We start from the raw sequence: 14,195 nt of genomic DNA, 5'->3' as shown, positions 1-14,195 counted from the left end.
TTTGTTATTTGTTGCTTTTCCCTTGCTGATTTTAATATTGTTTGTTTGTTTAATTTTTGTTAGTGTGATTAATATGTGTCTTCACATGTTTCTCCTTGGGTTTATCCTGTATGGGACTCTCTGTGCTTCCTGGATTGATTGACTATTTCCTTTCCCATGTTGGGGAAGTTTTTGACTATGATCTCTTCAAATATTTTCTCAGACACTTTCTCTTTCTCTTCTCCTTCTGGGACCCCTATAATTCGAATGTTGGTACATTTAACTTTGTCCCAGAGGTCTCTGAGGCTGTCCTCAATTCTTTTCATTCTTTTTTCTTTATTCTGCTTTGTGGCAGTTATTTCCACCATTCTATCCTCCAGCTCACTTTTCTGTTCTTCTGCCTCAGTTATCCTGCTATTGATTCCTTCTAGAGTATTTTTAACTTCAGTTATTGTGTTGTTCGTTACTGTTTGTTTGTTCTTTTGTTTTTCTAGACCCTTGTTACACTTTTCTTGTATTTTCTCCATTCCATTTCCGGGATTTTGGATCATCTTTACTATCATTACCCTTAATTCCTTTTCTGGTAGTTTGCCTATTTCCTCTTCATTTATTTGGTCTTGTGGGTTTTTATTTTGCTCCTTTGCCTGCAAGATATTTCTCTGTCTTCTCATTTTGTCTAATTACAGTGTTTGAGGTTTCCTGTCCCTAGGCTGCAGAGTCGTAGTTCTTCTTGCTTCTGTTTTTTGCCTTTGGTGGTGAGGTTGGTCCAGTGGTTTGGATAGGCTTCCTGATGGGAGGGACTGGTGCCTGTGTTCTGGGAGTGGAACTGTGTCTTTTCCCTCTGATGAGTAGGGCTATGTCAGCTGGTGTGTTTTGGGGTGTCTGTGAGCTTAGTATGTCTTTAGGTAGTCTGTGTATTGATGGGTGGGTTTGTGTTCCTGTCTTGTTTGTTGTTTGGTGTGAGGTGTCCAGCACTGGGGGCTGCAGGCAGTTTGGTGGAGCCGGGTCTTGGATTCAGATAGAGGCCTCTGAGAGAGCTCTCAGTGATTAATCGTCCCTGGGGCCATGAATTCTCTAGTGGTCCAGCATCCTGGACTTGGTGCTCCCACCCTAGAGCCTCAGGCCTGACATCAGTTTGGGGAATGAAGACCCTGCAAGTTGCTCATCCCAGCAATAAAGGGGAGTAAAAAAACTTTTTTAAATTAAAAAAATGATAACAAACTCCCAGACAAATGGTAAATAGTAAAACCAAACAAACAAAAACAGAAACAAGGAAATATGCACACACACAAAAGAAACAAAAACAGAACCAAATAAAACAAAAAACAAGAGAACAACCAGATAAACAAAAGAACCCAAGAACAAAATCAAACAATTAAAAAGAAAACTAACAAAAACACAAAACCAAAAGACAAATCCAAAGCAGAGTGAGGGTGGGGTGATTAAGACTTACTTTGACACATGGAATACGGGAAAGTGATGCTGTGTCAGTTCCAGATGTATCCCTTAAGAACCCTGGCTGCTCATTCTTTCCCTCTCAAGGTCAGCCACAATGTAGAAAATATGACTACTCTAAGGTTGCATTGTTAAGAGAGAGCTCAAGAGGAGAGACCATCTGAAGGAGCACTGAGGTACCAGACATGTGAGTAATGCATCCATGGACCTTTCAGCTTTGCCCAGCTGCTGGCTGAAAGTGGCAGAGTGAGTCATCCCAGCCAACACCATTTGGAGGAGAAGAACCACCCAACTGAAGTCAATTATTTTAGCAACAACAAAATGATTGTGATTTTTGTTATTTTAAGTTTCTAAGTTTGCGGACTGGTTATGAAGCAATAGGATACTGAAAAGTAGGGCTTTCCATGTTTTCTCATTTTTCATGTGTCACTTTTGGTTGTGTTTCAAGGAATGTGTCCATTTAATCTAAATTGTTGAGTTTATTATCATAATGTTGTTTATAATATTTCCTTATTCTTTAAATATCTGTTGACTCTGTAGTGTTATCATCTATTTTTGATGTTTTGTAAGTTTTCCTCTTTTTCTTGATTAGTTTTGCAGGGTTTTAAAAAATTTTTGTTGATCATTTCAAAGAGCTATACTTTGGCTTTATTTTTTTAATTTGCTTGTTTTTTATTTAATTGATTTTGGCTTTTTATCATTTCTTTCTCTCTACTCATTGTGGGGTTATTGTGTTCTTCCTTTTTAGATTGTTAAGGTGTAAATTTGAACTACTGATTTTTTATATGAAAATATATTTTTAACATCTTTATTGGAGTATAATTGCTTTACAATGGTGTGTTAGTTTCTTCTTTATAACAAAGTGAATCAGCTATACATATACATATATCCCCATATCTCCTCCCTCTTGTTTCACCCTCCCTCCCACCCTCCCTATCCCACCCCTCTAGTTGGTCACAAAGCACTGAGCTGATCTCCCTGTGCTATGCAGCTGTTTCCCACTAGCTATCTATTTTACACTTGGTAATGTATATAAGTCCATGCCATTCTCTCACTTCGTCCCAGCTTACCCTTCCCCCTCCCCATGTCCTCAAGTCCATTCTCTACATCTGCGTCTTTATTCCTGTCCTGTCCCTAGGTTCTTCAGAACCTCTTTTTTTTTTTTTTAGATTCCATATATATGTGTTAGCATATGCTATTTGTTTTTCTCTTTCTGTCTTACTTCACTCTGTATGACAGACTCTAGGTTCATCCACCTCACTACAAATAACTCAATTTTGTTTCTTTTTATGGTTAATATTCCATTGTATATATGTGCCACGTCTTCTTTATTCACTGTCAATGGACACTTAGGTTCTTCCATGTCCTAGCTATTGTAAATAGAGCTGCAATGAATGAACTATTGATTTTTAATCTTTGCTCTTTTTTCTATTATAGACATTTATAACTGTATATTTCCTTGTAGGCACTGCTTTAACCTCATTCCATAAAATTTGTTATTTTTTGTTTTCATCATCATTCAGTTAAACTATTTTCTAATTTCCCTACTAATTTTTTTGTCATGAGTTATTTAAAAGAATGCTGCTTACTTTCCAAATATTTGGGATGATTTTCTAGGTATCTATTTTACTTGATTTTTAATCTAATTCCATTGTGCTCATGAAACATACTCTGGAAGATTTTAATCTTTTGCATTTTACTGAGACTTGTTTTATTACTCAGCTTATGGTCTATTTTGGTAAATGTTCATGTGCACGTGAAAAAAATGTGTATTTTAAAATTGTTCAGTGAAATATTCTGAAAATGTCAGTTAAATCAAGATTGTTGATAATGTTGTTCAGATCTTTTATATCTTTACTATTTTTTTGTCTCCTCATTCTGCAAATTACTGAGGTAGAGTTGTCAAAATCTCCAGTCATGATCAGGGAATTGTCTAATTTTCTCTTTCCTTTAGTCAGTTTTTGCTTTACGAATTTTGAAGCTCAGTTATTATGTACAAAGTTAAGATTTAAACGACTTCCGGCTGAGCTAACTCTTTTGTTATTATGAAATGTCCCCCTTTATCTGTGGAAATACTCTTTGCCTTGAAGTCTACTTCATCTTATTTTAATATAACCATACCAGGTTTCTTATTTTTACTATTTTCATCTTTTTCCATCCTTTTACCTTCAATCTGTGTCTTTATATTTCACATTCATGTAGTTGGGTATTGCTTTTTAAAAGTTTACTCTGACAATCATTTTCTTTGAACTAGAGTATTCAGCTCATTTTTACTAAACTATATAGTGGATTTTAAGTCTAACATCTGGTTATTTTTTTTAATTTTTATTAATTTTGGCTGCATTGGCTCTTAGTTGTGGCATGCAGGATCTTCGTTGAGGCATGCGGGATCTTTCGTTGCAGCATGTGGGCTCTTCATTGTGCTGCATAGGCTTCTCTCTAGTTGTGGCATGCAGGTTTTCTCTCTCTAGTTGTGGTGCCTGGGCTCCAGAGCACATGGGCTCTGTAGTTTGCAGCACGCAGGCTCTAGTTGAGGTGTGCGAGCTCAGTAGTTGTGGCACACGGACTTAGTTGCCCCACAGCATGTGGGATCTTAGTTCCCTGACCAGGGATCGAACCTATGTCCCCTGCAATGCAAGGCAGATTCTCTACTGGACCACCAGGGAAGTCCCTAGTTATTTGTTTTATATTTGTTCCATCTGCTTTGTGTTCCTCTTCCTCTTCTGTAGGCTTCTTTTGGATTAATTGAATACTTTGTATTCTTTTTTCATCTCCTTTATTGGCATCAAAGTTATTCCTCTTTTTTATTTTTATTTTTTATTAGTTGCTTTAAGGATTATAATATGTGTTCTTAATTTATCACAGTCTAATTATAATTATTATTGTTTCACTTCACACATTATTGTTCACACTTCACAAATATAAGAAACTAATAGCAGTATAACTTCATTTTCCTCTTCATCCTTTGTGATATTGTCATAATTTTAATTATATGCATATTATAAATCTCAATTTGTAATGCTATTATTTTCACTTGAAATGGACATTTGTCTTTTAAGGAAATTAAGGGGAAAGCTAGTGTTTTAAAATTACATTTAACATTTTTCAGTGTTTGTCACTTCTTCCTATAGATCTGTGTTTCCATTTGGTGTCATTTATCTTTAGCCTAAGAACTCTTTTTAGTAGTTCTTATACTGCAGGTCTGCTGGTAACCAATTATTTCAACTTTTAAAAAATCTGAAATGTCTTTATTTCACCCTCATTTTTAAAGAATATTTTTGTTAGATCCAAAATTCTTAGATTACAATTTTTTCTTTCTTCATTTCAGTGTAATTCTGTGATCTTCTAGTCTCCATTGTTTCTAATGAGAAGGTAATTGTCTTTGTGTCAGTGCTTCTGTGTATTTATTTTGTCATTTTGCCCTGGTTGCTTTCAAAGTTTTCTCTTCATCTTTGGTTTTCAGCAGTTTGATTATAATGTACTTACTTGTAGTTTTCACTGTATTTATCCTGCTTGGGGGTTTGCTTAGTTTCTTTTTTTTTGTGGTACGTGGGCCTCTCACTACTATGGCCTCTCCCGTTGTGGAGCACAGGCTCTGGACGTGCAGGCTCAGCGGCCATGGCTCATGGGCCTAGCCACTCTGCAGCATGTGGCATCTTCCCTGACTGGGGCATGAACCCATGTCCCCCGCATCGGCAGGCTGACTCTCAACCACTGCACCACCAGGGAAGCCCTCGTTTAGTTTCTTGAATTGGCAAGTGGATGCTTTTGACTACATTTAGGAAAATTTCAATCATTATTTTTTCAAAAAATTGTTTCTTTCCTATTCTTTCTCTGCTTTCCTCTGAGACTTTAATTGGACTTAGACTATTTAACATTGTCCCAAAGGTCACTGGGACTCTGTTCATGTTTTTAAATTAAAAAAAAATTTTTTTTCAGAGTGGAAATTTTTATGAATCTATCTCTAGTTCATTTGCTCTTTCTCTTATCATCTTATATTTGTTTTTAAGCCAATCTAGTAAATTTTTGATTTCTGATATTTTCTTTTCAGTTATAGAATTTCCATTTGTTTCTTTTTCATAATTTCTGTTTCTCTGTGGGCATTTCTTATATGTTCACTCATTAGGACCATATTTTTCTTTAAGTTTTTAACATATTTGGAATAGCTTTAAAAAAAATCCTTGTGTGCTGATTCTAACATCTGAGTCATATCAGGATCTGTTTCTAACTGCTTTTTTTCTTGATTATGAGTCATATTTTTTGCTTCTTTGTATGCCTAGTAATTTTTTACTGTATCCCTGGACATTGTAAGTTATACATTTTAAGGAATCTAGCTTATTTTTTTACTTTAAATAGTTTTGAGTTTTGTTCTGGCAGACAGTTAATTTACTGGTAGCTCTCCTTGATCCTTTCGAGGCTTAGTTTTAGGCTTTGCTACAGCAGAGCTGTTGTATTTATCTGTTGCTGTGTAACAAATTACCCCCAAACTTAGCACTTTAAAACAACTTTTATTATCACACCATTTCTGAGGATCAGGAATCTGGGAGTGACTTTATTTGATGGTTCTGGCTCAGAGTCTCTTATGATGTTGCAGTCAAACCATCATTTGGGGCTGTAGTCATCTAAGCCTCCATCATAGTTGCAAAATATGCTTTCAAGAGCACTCATGTGCTTGTTGGCAGACCTCTTCCCATTGCTGGCTATGACATAGGCCTCTGTCCCTCTTCATTTGGACTTCTCCATGGGGGGGGACTAGACAAAGGTATGAATAACAGGTGAGGATCATTGGGAAGGGGGCTACCAGCTGCTACAAGGATCTAGAGTAACACTTAGTCTAGATTAGGGTTTCTCAACCTTGACAATATTGACATCTTGGGCTGGAAAATTCTTCACTGTGTGGGATTATCTTGTGTACTGTGGGATGTCTAGCAACATCCCTGGCTCTACACACTAGATGGCAGTAGTGCTTCCTATCATGACAGTGAAAAAAGGTCTCCAGACTTTACCAAATGTCCTTTGGGGGAGGGGCAAAAATCACCTCTCCCCTCCAACTGGCAGCCACTTCTCTAGAACCCGAACCTTATTTGTGAGATGTGGGATAAATATTCTGTCACAGATGAATATCTTAATGGGGTCTCTTTAATCTGGTTGGACTAGAACTCCAATGACTCCTAACACTGTGTGACCTTTAGTATCGCAGCTCTGCTTTCAACCATGTGTCAAATGTTTTCTGCTGTGCCTTTCTGTCTTTGTACATGTGCAGCCCAGGTCTTATCCAGTTCCCTTCTCTATGCTACTCAACTATTTTTTTTGGTAAATTAATTAATTAATTATTTTTTTGGCTGCATTGGTTCTTCATTGCTGCACGTGGGCTTTCTCTCATTTTGGTGAGTGGGTGTTTTACTCTTTGTTGCAGTACGCGGGCTTCTCATTGCAGTGGCTTCTCATGTTGTGGAGCATGGGCTTTAGGTGCGTGGGCTTCAGTAGTTGTGGCACGTGGGCTCTAGAGTGCAGACTCAGTAGTTTTGGCTCATGGGCTTAGTTGCTCCATGGCATGTGGGATCTTCCTGGACCAGGACTCGAACCCATGCCCCCTGCCTTGGCAGGCAGATTCTTAACCACTGCACCACCAGGGAAGTCCTGCTACTCAACTCTTCACGTTTTGGTGCTTCAACAGCCCCAAACTCTTATCTCTGCCTTTTCAACTCAGCATTTGCACTCTCTCTGCTATTTGTGCTCTCTGCTATTTGTGCTGGGACTCCTTCTTTGCCGTGGTCAGGAAATTGTCTTAGGTCAAGAGCCAGACAGCACATGGGGCTCACCTGATGTGCTTCCTTCTCTTAGGGGTTGCAATCCTGAGCTGGCTACAACAATGCTTTACAGCATTTTCCTTAGGTATTTTGTCCCATTGTATCTACTTATGGCAGAATGGCAAGTGTGATGACAATTATTCCACGGTGGCTGAAGGTACACATTCTCCACATATTGTTGTTGTTTTTAAAGGAACCAACATTTAAAAATCAGAAGATTTCACTGCCCTGGAGAATCACATGGGACTAACAAATGACAGTATTTGTCCAGACTGATGGTTGCTGTTCATCTTGACATTTATGCTGTTGTTTTCTTATTTCTATGAATCCAAGTGCCTCCACCTGTGTGTCTCACAAAAAATGGAAAGATATTCTGAGTGGACAGTGTGGTTTTTCTCACACATGTCCAACCTCACTTATTTTTGTCATCCACACTTGAGCTGGTGATCCCTTTTCCTGAAATTTAGGGGAAGATGAGATCCAGGGGAAGAAAACATTCTGGTGTCATCTGTCTTGTCCATAAATAAAGCTTGGAGACTGTTTGATTCAAGCCAGTGCATCTCCCATGAATTCATTGGGTTGGGGTTATCCACATGGCCACCACCAGGCAATTAAATGAACAGACTTCCTGAGGGGTTGGCTCTGATGTGGTTGTCTGAGTCTACTCGGAAGCTATTCATTTTCCCGAGGGCTCTGGAAAGAGACCCTTCAGTAGCACGTTACTGAAAGAAAACTCAAAGAGAAGAAGAACTGTGCTTTACCATATCAGGGTCATCTTCTGAATCAGATCCCATTTCACCCTGTTTAGGGTTTCTGAAGGAGCAAGAAGAGGCTCTATCCTAAATGGAGGCCAGTGGCTTATCCCCCAGGAGGTCCCTGTGCACGAAATCAGAACAATCATCACTGAATCCATAAAAGCAGGAAGAGTGTTAAACTGCACTTAAGTGGGGTTTGTACACTTGAATGCCCAGAGGGGTCAGATATGCAACATAAATGAATCAAGCAGGATGTTGAACAAAATAGAGTGGAGTGGTCTGTGGCCCCTGGAGGGCACATTTCCTGGTTGGGCAATCCATTTACAGAAGTTTAAAACATGGAGCCAGTCAAACAAATCCACACCTGGGTTTGCCTGTGGACTGCCAGTTTACAGACCTGGTTCACATTCTTTATTAGTTCAGTGGAAGACACTGTTGCCAGTTTTCCCTGGGGGCATCAGCTGTCTTGTCAGGATGTGCACAGTATGGAGGAGGCTAGTTTCAGTAGCTTGGGCCATTCCTGGGGGATTTGGGTTGTGCCCAAGGGCAAAGAGCCCAGCATAAGCTTCATGGTCTGGACTTGATGGCTACTCTGAGCTGTCCCCTGATGGAGGAGTCCTGCCCCTCAGGATCTCATGCCTTAGGGAATGCACTCTTCTGAGAGCTTTTCTCTTTTTGTTGGAGTTGTGTGATGCTCAGTGAGTTCAGGGCTGTGGAGGGGAGCGGAGGGGAGTGAAGGGAGCTCCAGGCCACCCAGCCATTCACCCTGAACTGACCCTTTTCCTCAGATCACACCTAGTGGACCTGACCCCAGCCTGCCGAGCTATGGCACACACCAATGCTGCAGTCTGAGTTGCACGGGGAGGAATGGGGGACAGGCCCACCTGAGCCCATGGGGCCAGGAGGAAAGATCACACTGAAACCCCTTCACCCCATTTCTTGGCCACAGCAAGTAGCCCTCCTCCACGCTGCAGCCATCTCTCCTGTGCACAGAGTCAGAAAAGCCCTCTTTTCCCTGCGGTCTCACTTTAGCTCTTCACATGCAGAGGTGTCTCCACTTTTTCTGCAAAGAGTTCCCAGCAGGGCTGGGATAGAGCTAGTGGCCCAGGCTAGTTGTTCATCCTCCCCACCTGATTGGTTACCTTACAGTGTCTTCCTGGCTTCTCTAGATTTTTCTTGGTGTTCATGAGAAAACTGTGCACACTAGTCTTTTAAATATTATATTTTTTATAAAGTGCTAATCTTAAGTATTTTACTAGGTTCAGAAAAAACAGTCCAATGTTTACATAAGATTTAAAAAAACTATCAGAAAACTAGGAATAGACAGAAACTTCTTGAACTTCATAACAACTTCTATATTTCAAAAGCCTTCAGCAAATAGGATACTTGGTGAAAACATATGCACTATGAACAAGGCTGGGTGATAAGGCCCATCCCCACTGTTAACACCACATTTAGGGTTTTGGCACCAATGCGCTATGGAATGGAAATGTCATAAGACCTGTCAGAATTGGAAGGAAAAAATTAAATCCTCATTACAAGAAGAGAATAACATCACATATATATTAAACTCAGCCCAATCAACAGACAAAATAATAGAACCAACAAGTTGCTTAAGCAATTTTCTGGATGCACAATCAGCCTGGATGAACAGACAGCAACAGCCTCCCTCTATATCAGCAACAACCATCTAAAAAGTAAGAAGTCATTGAGCTTCCTGGTTGGTGATCATGTCGAGGTGCTGGGAAGGTGCTGCACCTGGAGAAAGCATGGAAACTCTGTGCCCTTTCCCCACACATCACCTAATGCATCTCTTCCATTCTACTGTTCCTGAGTTGTATCCTTTATAGTAAACCAATAAGCAGACTGAAGGCAAAGCCTGTAATACCTTTTCTAAAACAGAGTTCTCTTTTTATTGATTCAGTTTCGGGGTGGAAAATACAGAAGGCTTCTTGGTTTATACATGACTTTGTAAGAGAATCAGTACTTATAGGGCTATTGAAATTCCAGGTATTGAAGCAATAGCAAAATTACACTTGGACTACAAATGAACAGGGTTCTCTTCAAACAATCCAAAAACAGCTGGCTACTAGCCAAATCCTCCATTGGTCCTGTCAAATGATGAGACATTGCCAACCAAATAAATTATCTTTACTGAAAAAGAAGTGAGGAAACATATATGTAGCAAATGTACTGGAAAGATGTTGACATTCAAAAAATACCATAAAGTGCTTTATAGGAACAAATTCTTAATGAAAAATGTCCAAGAAATTTTAAAAAGTCACCATTTGCAATAGCAAAAAAGCATCCAGAAGTCAACCTAACAAAGAATGCAGAGGACTTTTCTGTAGAAAAATGGAAACTTCTAGTAAAGGACATAAAAGGAGACATGGAGAGATTACTGTGTGTATGGGTGAGATTTCTTACTGATACAAGGCTTTCAAGTCTCCCAGATTCATCTAGGTATTGAATGCAATCCAGATCAAAATTTCAGCTGGAATTGTTGAGGAAATCAACAAACTCATTGCTAAATGTATATGGAAGAATCAAGGTATAAGAAGAGGTGAGTCACTCCAGGCCAAACACATGTAGGTCTTTCCATTGCTTCTCATGTGATGAGGTTTCCAGACCCTACACCATCCTAGACCTCCACCTTAGTATATTCCAGTTCATCAAAATTCTTCATAAATTGCTGTTCCAAGTAGCAAATTCAATCCCATTATGGTCACCACAAGATAGAGGAGGGCCATGAGCCTCCAACTAGGTACCCTGGAGTAATGGAAATAGCAGAAGCCTTGAAGTCTGGTAGATGTGGTGGGACACCCCCCAGCTCTGATCCAACTTCCATCTGTCACTCAGCCTACACTCCAAGGAGGTGAATTTAACAAGCTTACCATGATTGGGGCATTTCCATCTCTTCTTTTCTTTCACGTTCAATCCTTTCCTACTCTTTGTCTTCACATATTACTTGATTCTTTCTTTCTATCCTCTTTATTTATTTTTAATACACTGGTTCAGAACCAGTGTTCTTTTTTTTTTTTTTTTTTTTTTGGCTGAGTTTGGGTCTTTGTTGCTGCTCATGGACTTTCTCTAGCTGCGGTGAGCGGGGGCTACTCTTTGTTGCGGTGCGCGGGCTTCTCGTTGTGGTGGCTTCTCTTGTTGCAGAACACAGGCTCTAGGTGGCGGGCTTCAGTAGTTGCTGCATGTGGACTCAGTAGTTGCGGCTCGCGGGACCTAGAACACGTGGGCTTCAGTAGTTGTTGCTTGTGGGCTCTAGAGCGCAGGCTCAGTAGTTGTGGCGCACAGGCTTAGTTGCTCCGCGGCATGTGGGATCTTCCCGGACCAGGGATTGAACCCATGCCCCCTGCATTGGCAGGTGGATTCTTAACCACTGTGCCACCAGGGAAGTCCCTGTCCTCTTTATTTTTAAAAGAGGTGGAAATATAAAAGCAAAAAAGGAGGTGAATGAGAAAGGAATCTGAGCAGGTATGAAAAAGTTTTTTATAGCCATTTTATAAAAATTAGGCACGCAGAGTATTTCCAATTACTAAATAAACTATCAATCAATCTGGTTTGCTAATTGGACTTCTCCAAGGGCATTGCGAAAGCCCAAGAGGAAGAACACTGAACCCATTGCAGATGAAAGGAACAGACCTGCCTACCACCCAGTGTCCACCCAGTGAAGCCAGGAAAGGTCAGGAGAGGGGAGGAACTTCTGGAGAATTCCTGGCTGGAAAAAGCGCTTAGGCAGGGCAAGGGCTGCTGAGGAGAGAGAGGGCCTGCAGGTTAACAATGTTTTCCTCAAGGTCACTGGCCCTCTGCAACACTTGAGAGGTGAAGGTTGAGACATATTAACCAGAGGAACTCGTGATATCTTAAAAGAATTTGAGAGCTAAGTCATATAGGTCTCAACTGTTGTAGACAAATAATAAATCAGAATGTCTGTCAAAATTTAAAAAAAAAAAAAGAAGAGCTAAGTCAATCTTTCAAAATTTCTCTGTCACGACATGTCATGGAGGCTGTGGTCCTGGTCATGGGATAGACTTGGGATGTCAATAGCATGAAATAGAGAACTTGAAACAGACCTGGTATTCGTGGGAATTTGGTATACAAGTGGCACCACAAAGAAAGGGGGAAAGGACAAGTTGTTCAGTGGATGAGGCTGGGAAAACCGGCTCACTTTAAAACTGGACTCTACTGCAATATCCCATGTGGTCTCTGGATGGATTAAAGGCTGACAGATGGAAGGCAAAGCTTTAAAGCCGGCAGAAGATTATGCAGGACAACATCTTTGAGATCTAGAGTAGTAGACAGACTTTGTAAACAAAACTCACCACAATGCAAACCCGAGGTGAAAAATGGATGCTTTTGGCTAAATCAAAATTAAGTATATCTGTTCAATGAAGAACTCCACAGCCCAAGTCAAGAGAGGGCAGACTGGGAGAAGACATTTGTGATGCCTGCAACTGCTAAGGGATTACTTTTTAGAATACAGGAAGGTCTTCGGCCAGTCAGTAAGAGAAAGGCATGTAACCCAATAGAAAAATGGGAAAGGAGAGGAAGAGGCATTTCTTATAAGCAGATGATGCCCAAACGGCCAGCAAGTGTCTGAAGAGATTTAAACACACCAGGGATCAAAGAAACACAAAGCAACGGTAAGATGCCACTGGACATCCAGCGGAGTGGCCACATTGAAAAGGTGGATGATACCAAGTGTCAGTGGGGTGTGTGCTAGGATTTTCAGGCATGACTGGTTGGGGTGTGGTTCTGGCAACAATTACGCAGAGTTTTGTGGACATGCCCTTTGACCCAGGAATCCTAGAGAAGTGTTCACAGGGATGCCTGAGGGGACATGCATGGCTATGTTTATTATGGCATCGTTTCTGAGAGCAGAATGCTGGAGATAGGCTCCAGGATCCCAGCCAAGAGAACGTTACAGGTTCGATGTAGCAGGTGCAAAATGCCATGTATGAAGCAACATGAAGGAACACTGAACGAGTTATTCATACAGTTCCATAGACGGAGCTCAAAAAACATGTTAAAAGAAGAAAGTAGGAATTGAATGGAGTTTGTAGCCCAAAATTGTTTATGTAAGGCAACATGAGGAGGGTTCCATGCACACTCCACAGGGAAGCCTGCCTCTTTAAGGTCGGATCAGACATGTTAGAGAATGTGCTTATGGAGGGAGGCCGCGGAGGGGGGGTAGTAAGTAGGGAAAAATTAAGTGGAATACAATAAATCAGGGGCTTGCATGCATCTGTGTTAACAGAGCTGTGATCTGAGGAGTATGGTTTTAGCACAAATATCTGAAGCTGAAGTTCAAATAAATGAGGAAATGAATAGGCAAGCAAGTTCCAGGTTTTAAAATAAATCCACACGTCGTCTGTCCCTGTATGGAGGAGCCATTAAACAAATGTAGGTGGGAAAACTGGCTTTTAATCTAGGGAGAAAGGAAATCTTAATCCAGTCAGATCCCAGACATCATGATGAATTCCTCATGCTTTCAAATGTAATTAAAACAGCGAAAAGGCAAAGTGCTTGCCTGTTGTCTCAACTCCGGAAGGAAGAAAATGCTGAGTGACAGTGGTGGTAATATAAGAATATAGATTTTAAACATGCTTCCTATGTGCTAGGAACTGTGGACTGTGCAATGAACTTTACATGGATGGTTCTTTTTATTGCTCATGGCCATCAGCTGCTCTCCATTGTACAGATGATGCTCTTGACTAGGGAGGGAAGAATCTTGCCTGAAATCATGGCGCAATGGCTTGACCAGCTTGGAACTCAGCCCGCCAGCCTCAGAGCCTGTGCCTTGACCCAGTGATGTGACGAGCATTGGGATAACAGCAAAACAGAGGCGGCTCTGCAAATGGAACACAACCAAGATAAAAAGCAGCAACAGATGGGAAATAGCGGATTCCATAACGATGATAGGAAAATTAATATAAACATAAGGGCTTGTTACAACTCTCCTCCTCCAGGACACAGTGTCCAAAGCAAGTGAAAAAGGAATTTACTTAAACGGAAACTAAAGCAGTAAACCAATGTCTCAAGAAGTTTCACTTTAAGTCATTAAAAAATGCCAACTAATAATGCGTTTTCCCCTTACCCAGTTATTGTTATAAAAAAAATAAGTGCATGCCATAAAACTTTGTGTTACTGAGAATGTGGGGGACAGACACATCCATGCACAGCT

The sequence above is a fragment of the Mesoplodon densirostris genome, chromosome 3, assembly GCF_025265405.1.
Source record: "Mesoplodon densirostris isolate mMesDen1 chromosome 3, mMesDen1 primary haplotype, whole genome shotgun sequence".
Taxonomy (NCBI): Eukaryota; Metazoa; Chordata; class Mammalia; order Artiodactyla; family Ziphiidae; genus Mesoplodon; species Mesoplodon densirostris.
Note: the sequence above shows the minus strand (reverse complement) of the source record.